General features: G+C 37.8%; 1 pseudogene; it reads right to left on the bottom strand.

Annotated features, from left to right (window-relative positions):
• Positions 1–5,788: 5,788 nt before the first annotated feature.
• On the bottom strand, positions 5,789–10,002 carry LOC121782975 (annotated as a pseudogene).
• Positions 10,003–13,485: the final 3,483 nt, after the last annotated feature.

The following is a 13,485-nucleotide window of genomic DNA, read 5'->3' as shown; positions in this document are numbered from 1 at the left end:
ATCAAACTCCGCAGACAAGAACTCTAGGCCATTGTCTGTTCTTAAGCATTTAACACTTCTACCCTTCTCTAGCTCAACCTCCTTACACCATATCTTGAACTTTGTGAGTGTTTCAGATTTTTCTTTAAGAATATATACCCACAACTTCCTTGTATAGTCATCAATGATAGCTAGATAATACTTTCCTCCACCAATTGAACACACCGGTGAAGGCCCCCAAAGATCACTATGTATGTAGTCTAAAGGGGCTGTAGAAGAGTGAATACCTGTAGGATAGGGTGCCTTCTTAGCCTTTCCAAGTATACACTGCTCACAGGGGTTCATCTTGTTGAAATCTCCAGAGATCAGACCCTTCTTGATGAGTTCTTTCAAGCTTCCTTCAGCTGGGTGGCCCAATCTCTTGTGCCATAGCATTATGGAATCATCTGACACTGCATTGCTTTCTCCATCAACAGCCTTAGCCTTCAGATAATAGAGAATATGCTCTCTGTCAGCCTCCATCATCACTGCATCTCCAGATTTAACAAACAATTTTCCTTGACTCATCAATATGGTGAACCCTTTCTGCTCCAGCATTCCCAATGAGATGAGATTCCTCTTCACTTCTGGAATATACCTCACCCCAGTTAGGATCTTTATAGAGCCATCTTGTAGGCTTAGTTTTACCTTCCCTATTCCTCTGATCTGACAAATGTGATTATTACCCAGCACCACAGTGCCGGCTGCTTCTTGAAGGTCATGAAACCAGCTCCTATTTGGGCACATATGGAAGCTGCACCCTGAGTCCATAATCCACCTATGACTGACCCCACTGTCACTAATATTCATGAGTTGAGCCGGGGGATCAGCACTCTCCACACAATCAGATTGGTTATGTCCCTCAGAGGCTATCTTTCTCTTCCATGCATGACAATCTTTCTTCAAATGTCCAGGTTTCTTGCACCAATAGCAAGCTCTGGTTTCCTTCTGAGCATCAGAACTTGAGGGTTTAGAGCCCTCAAACTTCTTCTTGAAGTTCAGCTTCTTGAACTTCTTCACATTCAAGGCCTCTGCAGCTTGAACATTGGAGCTTGCAGAGCCTCTGTTGGCTGTCTTCTGGAGTTCTTTGGCCATCAAGGCTGAATAGACTTCTGCATAGGTGATAGGTTTATCTCTTCCATAGATAATTGCATCACTTAGCTGGTCATACGAGCTAGGCAAGGCATTCAATGTGAGAATGGCCTTATCCTCATCTGAAATCTTGACATCAACAGATCCCAGGTCATCAATGATCTTGTTGAACTCCTCTAGCTGCTCAATGATGGACCTATCTCCAGAAAAACTATAGGCATACAGCCTCTTCTTGAGATACAGCCGGTTAGCCAAGGATTTGGCCAAGTAAACTTCATCTAACTTGTCCAAGATCTCCACCGCAGTCTTGGCTTCTTGAACTTCCCTCAAGACCTTATCTCCAAGGCACAGAATCACTGCAGAATGTGCCTTGAGCTGCATCTCCTCCATCTTTGCCTGAGCTTTATCATCAAGCATTGGAGCCTTTCCTTTCTCCTCTGGTTTTGCAAGAACTGCGGCCAAGCCTTGTTGAATCAAAACCGCCTTCATCTTCATCTTCCACAGGCTATAATCATTCTTGCCTGTGAACTTTTCTGCATCAAGCCTTGCTGCCATCTCTGAAACCGTTTGATCCTCTGCAAATAAGCTTCAATATCCCTTCCCACAGACGGCGCCACTTGTTGGGATTTACGCACACAAGGCTTTCACACACTCAAGAAGATCACACACACACTCACTGTTGTATGAGATCACACAATGCAGAAACACACACACTCACACTTTGAGTATTGAAGATGATAATCTTGGAGAGAAACTGGAAAAACTCTTTATTGATTAAACTACACTAACTACATACACGGTTATGAGCTATTTAAAGCTCTACAAACAAGTAGCAACTGCTACTAACTAACTACAACAAGGATCAAGAAAACAAGAAGAATAACCGCTACACCTCGGCTAACTAACTGCTTCTTCCTTCTCGGCTCAGACCGAACTCCCTTCTCGGCTCAAGACCGAACTCTCTTCTCGGCTCAAGACCGAACTCTCTTCTCGGCTCATTCCAGCTCAAAGCCGAGCTTCCTTACCGAGCTTCCTTACCGAGCTCCCTTCTAGCCGAGCTTACCGAACTCCTTTCTAGCCGAGCTTACCGACTTCTGCCTTCTTCTTCCAACTGAAATGAGCACTCCATTATTACAAGGACGGTGCAACTTTATTTCCAACTAATGCACATAGATAAGCACCACCATTTTCACTAAAACAATTCTCAACAACATCGTGAGATGTCATTCGAGCAGCATCGAGAGATGCGACGACCTTCTTCACTTTCTCAATGGAATCAACATCCTCGTCGCCATCTAACAATGTTTCTTCCTCTCCACTGATATAGGGGCTGCACGGCGGAGAGACCATAGCTGGTGGAGAGGGCAAATTGTCTAACACTTCTTCTTCCTCATTTTTCAACGAGCTCGGGACAACAGCTTGTGGATGTGGACTAACGGCCAATAATGGAGATGTCACGGGCAGTGGTTGCAAGGGCCGGTAAGCCCCTGGTGAGACGTATGGCTGCAGCTCTAAGGGTGATGCCGGACTTGACTGTTGTGGCAGGCGATCTGATTGCCTCGGCAGCGACGTTGCAGCCGCAAAAGGCAGTTGCGCTGCCGAGCGGCGGTGACCTGGTGGCAGCGGCGGTGGTTTAGACCGCGATGGTTTGTATTCGTGTCGCCATTGGTGATACTCGGCATGGGGATTTCGTGGGGGGGCGTCCTACGAATAGGGTGGGTGCCTTAAAGTCGAGGTCGTGTATTGCCTCGGCTGCTCGTATGACGAATCCAAGTCGGTGTAGTGCGACTTACGGTATAGCGGTGATTCCGACAGCGGAGGAGCACGAGTTTCTCCCACACGGTGACTGGAAGTTTGGAAGGGCGGATCCCAGCCAGTTGGACAACGCCTAGGCGCTCCCGAATCGAAATCCGCATAGGGTTGTCTTCCATACGCTGCTTTTGACGCATGCAAATTTTTCACACGACTATCGATTACTTCACATCGTGATTCCAGCCTGGACTCTAATTTGTCAAATCGGGCCATGATCTTCTCTACCTCGGCGGAGAAAATCTCGCTTGATCCCGGGAAGGCGCGCGGCGGATTGTTGCCTTCCGAATTACCGCGCAGGGACCACCCCGGTTGACCATCCCCGCGGTGGGTCATCACCGACAAGCGACGCGATGGATCGGGTGGATCCAAATGGTGTGAGACGTAGGGTGATTCTGGATCAGGCCACGACGGCGGACGGAGTACTTCCGCCCGGCTGCTCGGAGGGTCCCAACAGGTTACACGGCGAGGTTGGACCGGCTGGTAGGGACGGAATGGCTGTGTGGTCTGAGGGAAGTTGTATTGACGACGGCGGTAGCCGGCGTAGTCGTATGACATGTCGACGGACTGAAGCGTGGGTGTGGTAGAGATGGTGGTGATGCGACTGACTTTTGTTTTTTTTTTTTGGTGAGTTGTTTGGGAGATATGGATGAACGAAGACGGAGGATGAGCTCTCAATGAAAGCACCAGTTGATACGGACGTTCTCCGTAACGAGGCCGGATGGCTAACTTCTCGGAGAGATAAGGTGATCGAAACTTCGACGTGCTCGAAGGAAAGCTCACGAATTGCTGATTTTCGGACGTTCTCCGATGAACAACAATTTGGAAACGAAATATGATATTCTTGTTACTCAAGACAAGTTTGTGGAAAATAATATATTCATTGAATTCTTAAAGTGATAACAATAACTCCTATTTATAATGCTACTGACTTAATGAACAAGAAAATAAAGATAAAGAAATAGATATGTAAATCCCTCATATATCTAAACCAAATAATAATAATAGAAAAATGATCTAAACAAAATATGCAAAAGAGGCTCGTATCAGATCGATGGCCGCTTATCGACATTTTCTATGGATACGCTGGACCAGCAGTGGGGTCAATAGACACCACCTTGTTGTCGAATCCTTTACTCTTGTACTATTGTTATATACTTACTCTATCCCATTAAAAATCAAACGTTTCTAAAATAAAAACATCTCTATCTCTACTTTTTCATCTCTCTTCATTAACTCACAAACCAACACTACGTAAAAACCCATGCCCATTTTCAAATGTTGCATATTTAATGGGATGTTTGCATCACAATTTTGGAATTCGTAATGCTTCTAACATCGAATCCACCCACAGGCCACAGGGCACAGCTACCTTAATTTCAAATTATAATTCATTAATCATAGTTACAATTAAAAAAAACACAATTGACTTTTTTTTAATATATAGCAAGAGGACTTTGTTTAATAAAATCTAGAGTGATTATAAGTCATCATCTAAGCAACTCGACCGAGTTGAATTTTTAAAAATACATCAGGTCAATTAATGGAAATACGTCATAATTTTAATTGGTAGTTGTAAGTTTAAACACGAATACAATAAAAGAGTGGACATGAAATATATCTATGTTCATATGGAAAACATAAAAATTAAAAAGTGTCTGTTCATAGAAAAAACTTTAAAAAATATTCACATTTATCTCTACAATCCACCGCTCAAAATAATCGTTAGTTTTTAATATTAGTTTTAGGCATGCTATCATCATTCATTAATCGGATGACACTTTAGATGGAAATTAATGAGAGTTTTGAACTGCCATTCACCACTCCAAATTATCATTGCACTGATCTTTCGTATGTCATATTAAATGTCACATATTGTCATTTTTCAGTTTCCATCTATTAAAATAGATCACTCACCCCTTTTGTATGTCAATATTAAATGTCATATATTACCAATTTTCAATTTTCATCTATTAAAAATAAGTCACTCATTCCTTAAAAGGTCTTATAAAGAAAGAGTTATTCATACTTATATAGATATGCTAACATCTTCACAAGTCGATATGAGATCAGATTTAAGAGTTTTAACACCATCATTAAATATTTCATCTCAATTTTACTATCATTCATACTCTAGCTAGAACTACTTTCGTTCGTGAAAATTATTTAGGTTATTATTGATTAGATTATGTATGCTTTTGAATAACGGCTCTATAAAACTATACATAATCAGTGTCTATAACAATTATCCCAATCAGAAAAAGAAAAAATAAACAATTGCATGCCCAATTCGGAAAAAGATGAAAGGGGCGCATATTATTGTTGTTGCATTGTTTTTGCTATATATTGATGTGACTATATATATGCCATGTGAAACATAGAACCAGTCAGATGCTGACAAACATAATTACAATTTAACCTAATAGAGGAAAAATCATATATAACCAAAATACTAAATTGCATGTTTTGTTTGTCTACATTTTTTTTTTTTTAAATTTACTTCATATATTTATATCATATATATGAAGGAGGAAATTACAAATCAACTCCTATAACAAGGAGGAAAGACAAATTACGCCACCCAGGGTTCGAACTCGAGATCTCTAGGATGGAGGCGGTATCCAGCACCCTTTACCGCTAGGCCAAGGGGCTTGGATTTGTTTGTCTACATTCATAAAAGTGATATTCTTCTTTTGTTTGTCTACATTCATAAAAGTGATATTCTTCTAATTCTCTTAGAGTGGTTAAATGTTTAAAATTTGCCTAATAAAACAATGTTCTAAACATACCTTATCTTATTGTATATTTAGCTTGTTGCAGCAATTCCCCTATACCGATTTAAACGTAGATCAAGAGGAAGCATGTAAAATAACCAAACTCCAAATTATTTATTAAAGACACGTCAATAATCAAGATTAATCCAATTACTTTTTTGGAAGGTTTTCACCTCCCATCAAAGTAGACACAAATTCTTGAATATTTTTATCCGAACTTCCACCCTCATCCACAGCTCCCTTTGTCAATTCCTTCCATTTCATTGCATTTAATCTCATCTCTTCCGCCCTCTCTCCCCCCATCACATACTTCACGCAACGAACCATCTCCTCATGCCCGACAACGCCTCCCTTATCCGGACAAGCCCTCACTCCCATTTTCCAAACATCCATCACAAACTTAGCATTCGTAGCCTGGTCACTCCACCACGGGACCCCCACCATGGGGACCCCTAGGCTCAGTGCCTCCAGAGTCGAGTTCCATCCACAGTGCGTGATGAAGCACCCTATGGCATCGTGAGCGAGGACCTCTAGCTGTGGGCACCATGACACGATTAGCCCATGGTCTGAGGCCTCGTCCACGAAGCCCTGGGGGATCTTGGAGGCCTCTGACGACCGGACCACCCATAGAAAGGGTTTACCGGTTAGCTTTAGGGTTGTTGCTAATTCTACCATTTGTTTGCTCTTCCAATTTGGCCATGCTGCCAAAGGAGATGTAGATAACTGATTTAGGTGATTGTTGTTGTAGCCATTTGACGCAAGTATCGTCTGGCTTGAACAAACTAAGGCCATAATTTTTGTCGTATTGCAATCTTTTGTCTAGGTACATAGAAGGTATGGTTGGTCCAATTGTTTTCACGGACATGAATTTTTTTAGCCAATCAGTTGCCTGAAATCAGACCAAAAGTAAATGAAAATGAATAAATATGAGTAATTAATTAATTAGAAAAATATTTATATCATGATCTAACTTTTAACCTAACTTGATTACTTTTAGTTTTTTGTTTTTTTTGGGGTGATGATAAGATTGAGCTGCCGTGCTACAAAGCAAAACACGATAATTTGCAATATAAGAATGACCAAGTTACCAACTACATGTGATGTAAATAAATACTCCCTCCATTCGCCCATACTTGACGCAAGTTGACCCGTTGCGGATTTTAAGTAAGGTAATAGAAAGTGATTTCAAAAAGTTAGTGAAATTTAAGTCTAGGGGCGAAGCTAGGATTTCACTTTAGGAGGGGCAAAGATATACTCCATTTGCCCCACAAAGTTTATTCCACTTGGAATCTATCATAAATAGACATTAAATATACCCCCCAATCTCCTCAATATGAGACCCTTATTCCATTACACACATCCATTTACAATTCCTTAAAACCCACACTCGGTCAAACTGGGACAAACTTTGTGGAACGGATGGGGTATTATGTAGAAAATTTTTATGCATTTGAGAGGGGTATTTAGTGTAGTTTGTTACTCCATCTGTCCCACAATAATTGTCACTGTTATTGTGGGCATGAATTTTAAGAAATGTAAAGAAATATTGGTTGGAAAAGTTAGTGGAATGTGAGACTCACTTTTTTATATTGGTTTTATAATAAAATGTGAGTGAAGTGAATTAGTGGAATGTGGTACCTACTTATCATTTATGGTAAAAATGAAGTGTGACAATTATTGTGGGACGGACCGAAATGGAAAAGAGTTACAATTATTGTGGAACGGATGGAGTAATATAATTGAGAATTTAAATAAAAATACAAGAGTGTTGAAGGCATGAGGGGGGCATGACCCTATTCCATACATGCTGGCTCCGCCCATGTGTGAGTCCTACTTTTATTTGCTTAGTTTTATAATAAAATGTGAGTGAAAGTATGTTCATAAAATGTGGAGTCCATTACTAAATCTAGTAAAAAGTAAATGGGATAAATATTGGCAGACAGATTAAAAAGGAAACTAGTGACATGTAATGACAGTCCCCGAGGGAGTATAACTCTAGTAAATAATGCTGCACGGTATTTAAGCATATATTAATAAATACTATCACTTTAAATCCTAAATTTCACTTAAAATGTTCCTGACTTAAATTATACTATTAGGATTATACTTACTGTAATCACTACTATTTCATTGTGTGGTGGGACGTGTGCAGGGAATCAGTGTCACTTCAACATCTCCAGCGCGATAAAGGGGGTTTGATTGATATGCTAGAAAACAAAATATACTAGTAATAGTACAATCTTTAATAAATGAATTTGTGTTAATGTAAAAAAATTACTGCAGCAAAAAGGATAATAGATAAATTAGAAAATACTGCAACGGCTTAATTAATTAGCTGCAAGATTAATAAAAGAAAATGATTGAATGTCAATTGCCAACTGCAATAAGGAATATAAGAGAAAGAATCAATTAGGTATCACATACATAAATAATGACGTTCGACTGACTTTGGGAATTCCAAGTGATTTTTAAACCATTTCACGATGCAACCATCATTTAGAAAATTCAATACTTCAAAAAAATTAAACTCAGACCCCATTATATATTTGGTAGTGAAATCTTAATCACAATTATTAAATTTTACTCAAAACTTTAAGGCCATATTTAGTTGTCAGGATTATGTCTAGGAAAGTAATCTGTTTCCTTAAATTTTAAATTCTTGTGTTTGTTTCCGTTTTTAATTAAACTAGGAAAGTAATAAAAATCCTGAAACAAGGAAAGTTAGTACAACTTTCCAGGATTCTGAATCCTAACTTTTCTTAGGTATTCTTTTTCTCAGTTAGGATTCTTACATATTTAATACAATATAGTACAGTTTATTATCATCATCATCATCATCATCATTGTTATTATTTATTACAATGTTTTAAAAATAATTTAAAAGTATAAATCATACTTAATTTCAGGATAATAAATAACTATAATTCAAATTATCATAATTATAACTATATTGTTAACATTTACTTTTATTTTTATTATCATAATAATAATAATAATTTATTAAATAATGAAATATAATTATAATTATATAATATAATAATTTTTAATTTATAAATTAGTAATTAATAATAAAATTGTAGTGAAATTTTAAATTATAAAATTTATTCAATTAAAAATTAAATAACTATAATGATAATAATAATAATCTTATTTATTATTATATTATTATATATTATGATGTATAATCCACATTTAAACTATCCATCGTAATAATAAATAAAATAATATAATTATTATTATTTGTAATTAATAATTTATTAAATACTATGTATTATTATTTTTTTATAAATAAAAAATGATAAGTATATTTTTAGTTTAGTGTTTAAATCAAATATATACTTTCAAATCTTGATTTTTTCCAAACACGGGAAAGTAAAGTTATTAGAAATCATATTCCCGCGATTCATTTTTCCAGGAATCATTTTCCTTGCTAACTTTACTTTCCCGCCAATCAAACATGGCCTAATGGATTAATTTATCACTGCTTGCAATCGTATGCACGTTGCATGAACAAAAAAATCATGGGTTAGAAAAAAAATACAAACAAATTCCAATCCTATTTCATTTTTTTTATAAATAAACATAAATTTAAATGCATGGACATACACAGAACATACCTCTTCCTCAAGCTCATAAACGGAGTTAACGAACACGAAATTGGAATCCTCCACACCTTCAAACTGATCCACCACCAGCTCGAACGAGCCCGGATGCGTCTCCCGATCAAGCACAAACGAGGGCAAATCCGAAACCCCCAACTCCGGCAGCCCGGGAAGCAACACCTCCCTGTCCACAGCCTCAGCCTTGAGCCAGCCTTGAAACAAAGTGTAGTAAATAATATTAACCGAGCACGACTGCGTGAAAAAGGCCGCCCCAAACAGGCCCATCTTCCTCGCCACGGCCAGGCCCCACGGCAGGAACGTGTCGTAGACCACGCAGTCCACGGCACCGCCCCTTTCTCGAAGCTTCTCGATGAGTTGGGCTAGAGACTCGGAGCCCGCCTTTTGGAAGGTGGGGAGATACTCCGGGAGCTGAGCTCCGGCTCTGGTGGCGGCGGTGAAGCCGTCGGAGATGGTCTCGACGGAGATGGAGGCGGAGAATTCGTCGGTGGCGGAGCTGAGGAGGTTTTCTAGCACGGCGAAGGTGATTGTGATGCCTTTGTGGGCCAAGCGTTTGGAAAATTGGAGCATGGGGTTGATGTGGCCTTGGATTGGGTATGGCAGGATTAGGCAGTGGGGTTTGTGTTGTGATTTCTCCATTTTTTTTTTCTTGTTTTTTTTTGGTGGGAGAAGATGATTTGAGGGTATGAGAATGTGCTAGGTTAGATTATTTATAGAGGAATGGTATATCGAGATAGTTACGTCGAAGAGGTGAACACTTTGAGTGGTTGTAGTGATAAACTATTTTTAATTCCGAAATAGATGAGGAGAAATTAGAGATGAGGAGTAGAATTGTGTTGTGTTGTGTTGTATGCCTAGAGATGGCAAAAGATTTGATTGGTGGGACCGGCTTCATTAATATTAGCATTTTTTAGATAGATCGAGGTAGATCTGCCCAAGGTTTACCGAACCGGCGGTTAAAACTAAAACTGTGAGAATTTACCTTAATCGAAACTGTCGATTTTTGAACCGTGGTTCGGATCATGTTAAAAATTTTCGAACCGAAACCGTGAATCCAAGCCGGTTCGGAACCAAAACCGAAACCAGCGGTTTTGGAACCGGAACCACGAAACACCCTCGTGGTTCGGTTCCGGTTCGGCAATTTCCAAAATCGGAACCTGCGGTTCCGAACTGTAACCGCCAGTTCCGGAACCGTGGGCACCTCTATATCGAGGTAGATTAATAGGTTGTGTTGGATCAAACCAAGTGCTATAAACCTGATATTAACTCGGCTAATTCATAATCCTTTCGTGTCATTTTAAATGATCAACTTTTTATTTTAGATTATCTTAATTCAAGTGATTGATTTAATTTTTTAAACAAAAGATAGAACAATTTATTCTCTCTTAGTTTTTTTCACTTTACTATTTTATATATATATATAGATATTTTATCTCTCATATTTTATTATTTATTCTTTCAATTTAAATGTGAAGTATATAAGAAGGGAGTACTAAATAGATAAAGGTAACATCATGAATTAGAATTGTGTTTCATGTTGTATACCTACTCGAGATGTCAAAAGATTGGCTGGATGAATGGGACCGATTTCATTGTCCTTTTTTTAGATAGAGGGATATTATTGGTTGTGTTGGATATGAGTTCAGCTAACTGTCGAGCTATATGTAGATTGGAACGTTTATTCTTGTATATGGAGTTGATTGTAATCATCAATCTTACTACACAGTCTACAATAGAAAATAGATTTGTATACATAATACAATCATCAGACTATAAAAGACGAATCATTACAGAAACAAAACAAAAAAACTTCTTTCTTATTAACAATAAGTAATGCTTTTATAATACTATAAAGCATTCATATCATACAAATCATGATATAGATTATGGAGCACAAAATTAAGATCAATGGTTTAGCTATATTGATTCAAAATTCTTACAATAAAAATTTTATATGATCCATTGCATATATTAAGACATTAAATTGATTATGTTGCATGGAAAAAAGACTATACTACTGCATGGCGCATGCAATCAACATTTGGTGATTAAGATTGCAATATTTAAAAATTCTCAATAATATTATTATTTTTTCTCCATATTTTTGCTTAGAAGAAAAAAGAGCCCGAGTTTATTGGTTGGGATGACAATGCATATACCTACTTCAGTTTGAAGTAGGGATGTCAATATAATCCGGAACCCGCTGGTAGGCCCGAACAACCCGATAAAAATACAGGGTTAGGGTTGCAATTTCGCAGCCTGAATTTGAAATCGGGCTATTCGGGTTGACCCGGTCGGGTTGCGGGTCAGCCCGCATTGGCCCGAATAGCCCGATGGGTTAGCCTGAAACCCAAAGGGTTAGGGTTGAACTTTTATAGCCCGAAAAAATCATAACCCGAATAGCCCGTACCCGAATGGCCTGACAACCCAAACGGGTTGGTCCGATTGACATCCCTGGTTTGAAGTGTCTAAATATTAGTAACCTTATCATATGTGTCCAATTACTTACTTCCCTAATTCGGCTAGAAAGTGTTTAGGCCTTAGCTAAGCTTTTGTATCTTTGGCCACAATACTATTTGATTAGGTTATTAGAAGTCAAATGAAACACAACACTCTCTTGCGTCCGCGTTCACGAAAACAACCCTTTATTGATTGCAACTTCTTGTCTACGTGTCTATTGATCTTTAGTTTTTATAATCTTCGGTTTATGGTTCAATTGTTTGAACTGATCAAATTATTAATCAAACTAGAATACTAAATAAGAATTAAAAATTAGTAAATAGGAGTACTAAATAAAAGTCAAATATTGTAGAAAACAAGTCCTGAATCTAAAAAAATAAACATTAAATTCCAATAAGTCTATAGGTTTAAAACGAATTCAAACAACAAAAAAAGACCATAAATAAGGTAAATGAAAAAACAAATCAACAATCGAGGGCGACAGCTGCACGAGATGTGGGCCGGGCAAAAATCTCCCGGTAAAGGCCCAATGTTGTAAGCATAGATAACTACTCCGTTTTGGCCCATATATAATGTTCAACATTGACACCAGGTTTTTGTTTTTTTTGGAAATTTGATAATTCGTACAAATTACTTTGAAAATTTGCATACACGTAATATGAAGAAGGTTTTTTATTACGATTTTAAACTTGCAAAACATATTGAAGGAAAAAGAATGCATTCATAGTTTTTTAATATATTTTGCTTTGTCCTTTGGGGATGTTTTTTTCACATTTCAAGTTTTTTAAAATATTAAATCAATATAAACAATTTACAAACTCAGATTTTAAGAAAATGTAAAAAAAGTGAGTAGAAAAGATTAATGAAAAATATATTCTATTTTTTTTATAGTGAGTAGAATGAATTAGTATGAGATGATCTATTATCAAAAAATAAAAAATAAATGTAATAAGTATTAATGAACGAATCACGAATTGAAAAGGAAATTTGTGATTATTATTGATGGTCGAAAGTGTTGGGAAATAAACACAGGCAATCACGAATATTAAAGAGAATGAACACAAGAAGTTGTTTACCCAGTTCGATACAATGTGCACCTACGTCTGGGGGCGATGCCAAGCCATGGATTTCACTATATAATTCCAGGATGATTTAACAATGAGGGAGCACCTCTATTTATAAGTAACTAGAGAGCCGTAATTCTAGTCAAACTAGGAAACATATTCCATAAGGAAATATCTTTTAAGGAATAAATCTATCACAAGGAAATATACTTCAAGGAAACAAATTTCAAACATGGTAGGAGATATTTTAGGCTCCATAATTAACAATCTCCCACTTGGAGACTAACAACTCCTAAACAACCATTTTCTCGTGATCTCATCCCTTCATCCGCTTAGCATCGCCTAACCTTCTCTTCAAGTTCCAAGGCCAATTGAAGCCATGCATAGCTTCAATTTCTCTAAGGTCACCACCTTAGTAAACATGTCTGCAGGATTCTCACTTCCAAGTATCTTCACAAGTTGCAGGATTTCATCTCTACTAGGTGTCGGATGTAATGATATTTCAACTCCACATGCTTTGTCCTAGAATGAAACGCTGGATTCTTCGCCAAGAAAATAGCACTCTGACTATCACTGTAGAGTATGCTACTCTTGTTCTCCTTCCCAAGTTCATCTAAGAAACTCTGCAACCACACCATCTCCTTGCTT

This window comes from Salvia splendens, chromosome 20 (genome assembly GCF_004379255.2).
Source record: "Salvia splendens isolate huo1 chromosome 20, SspV2, whole genome shotgun sequence".
Taxonomy (NCBI): Eukaryota; Viridiplantae; Streptophyta; class Magnoliopsida; order Lamiales; family Lamiaceae; genus Salvia; species Salvia splendens.
Note: the sequence above shows the minus strand (reverse complement) of the source record. Positions and strands in the feature narration are given on the sequence as shown.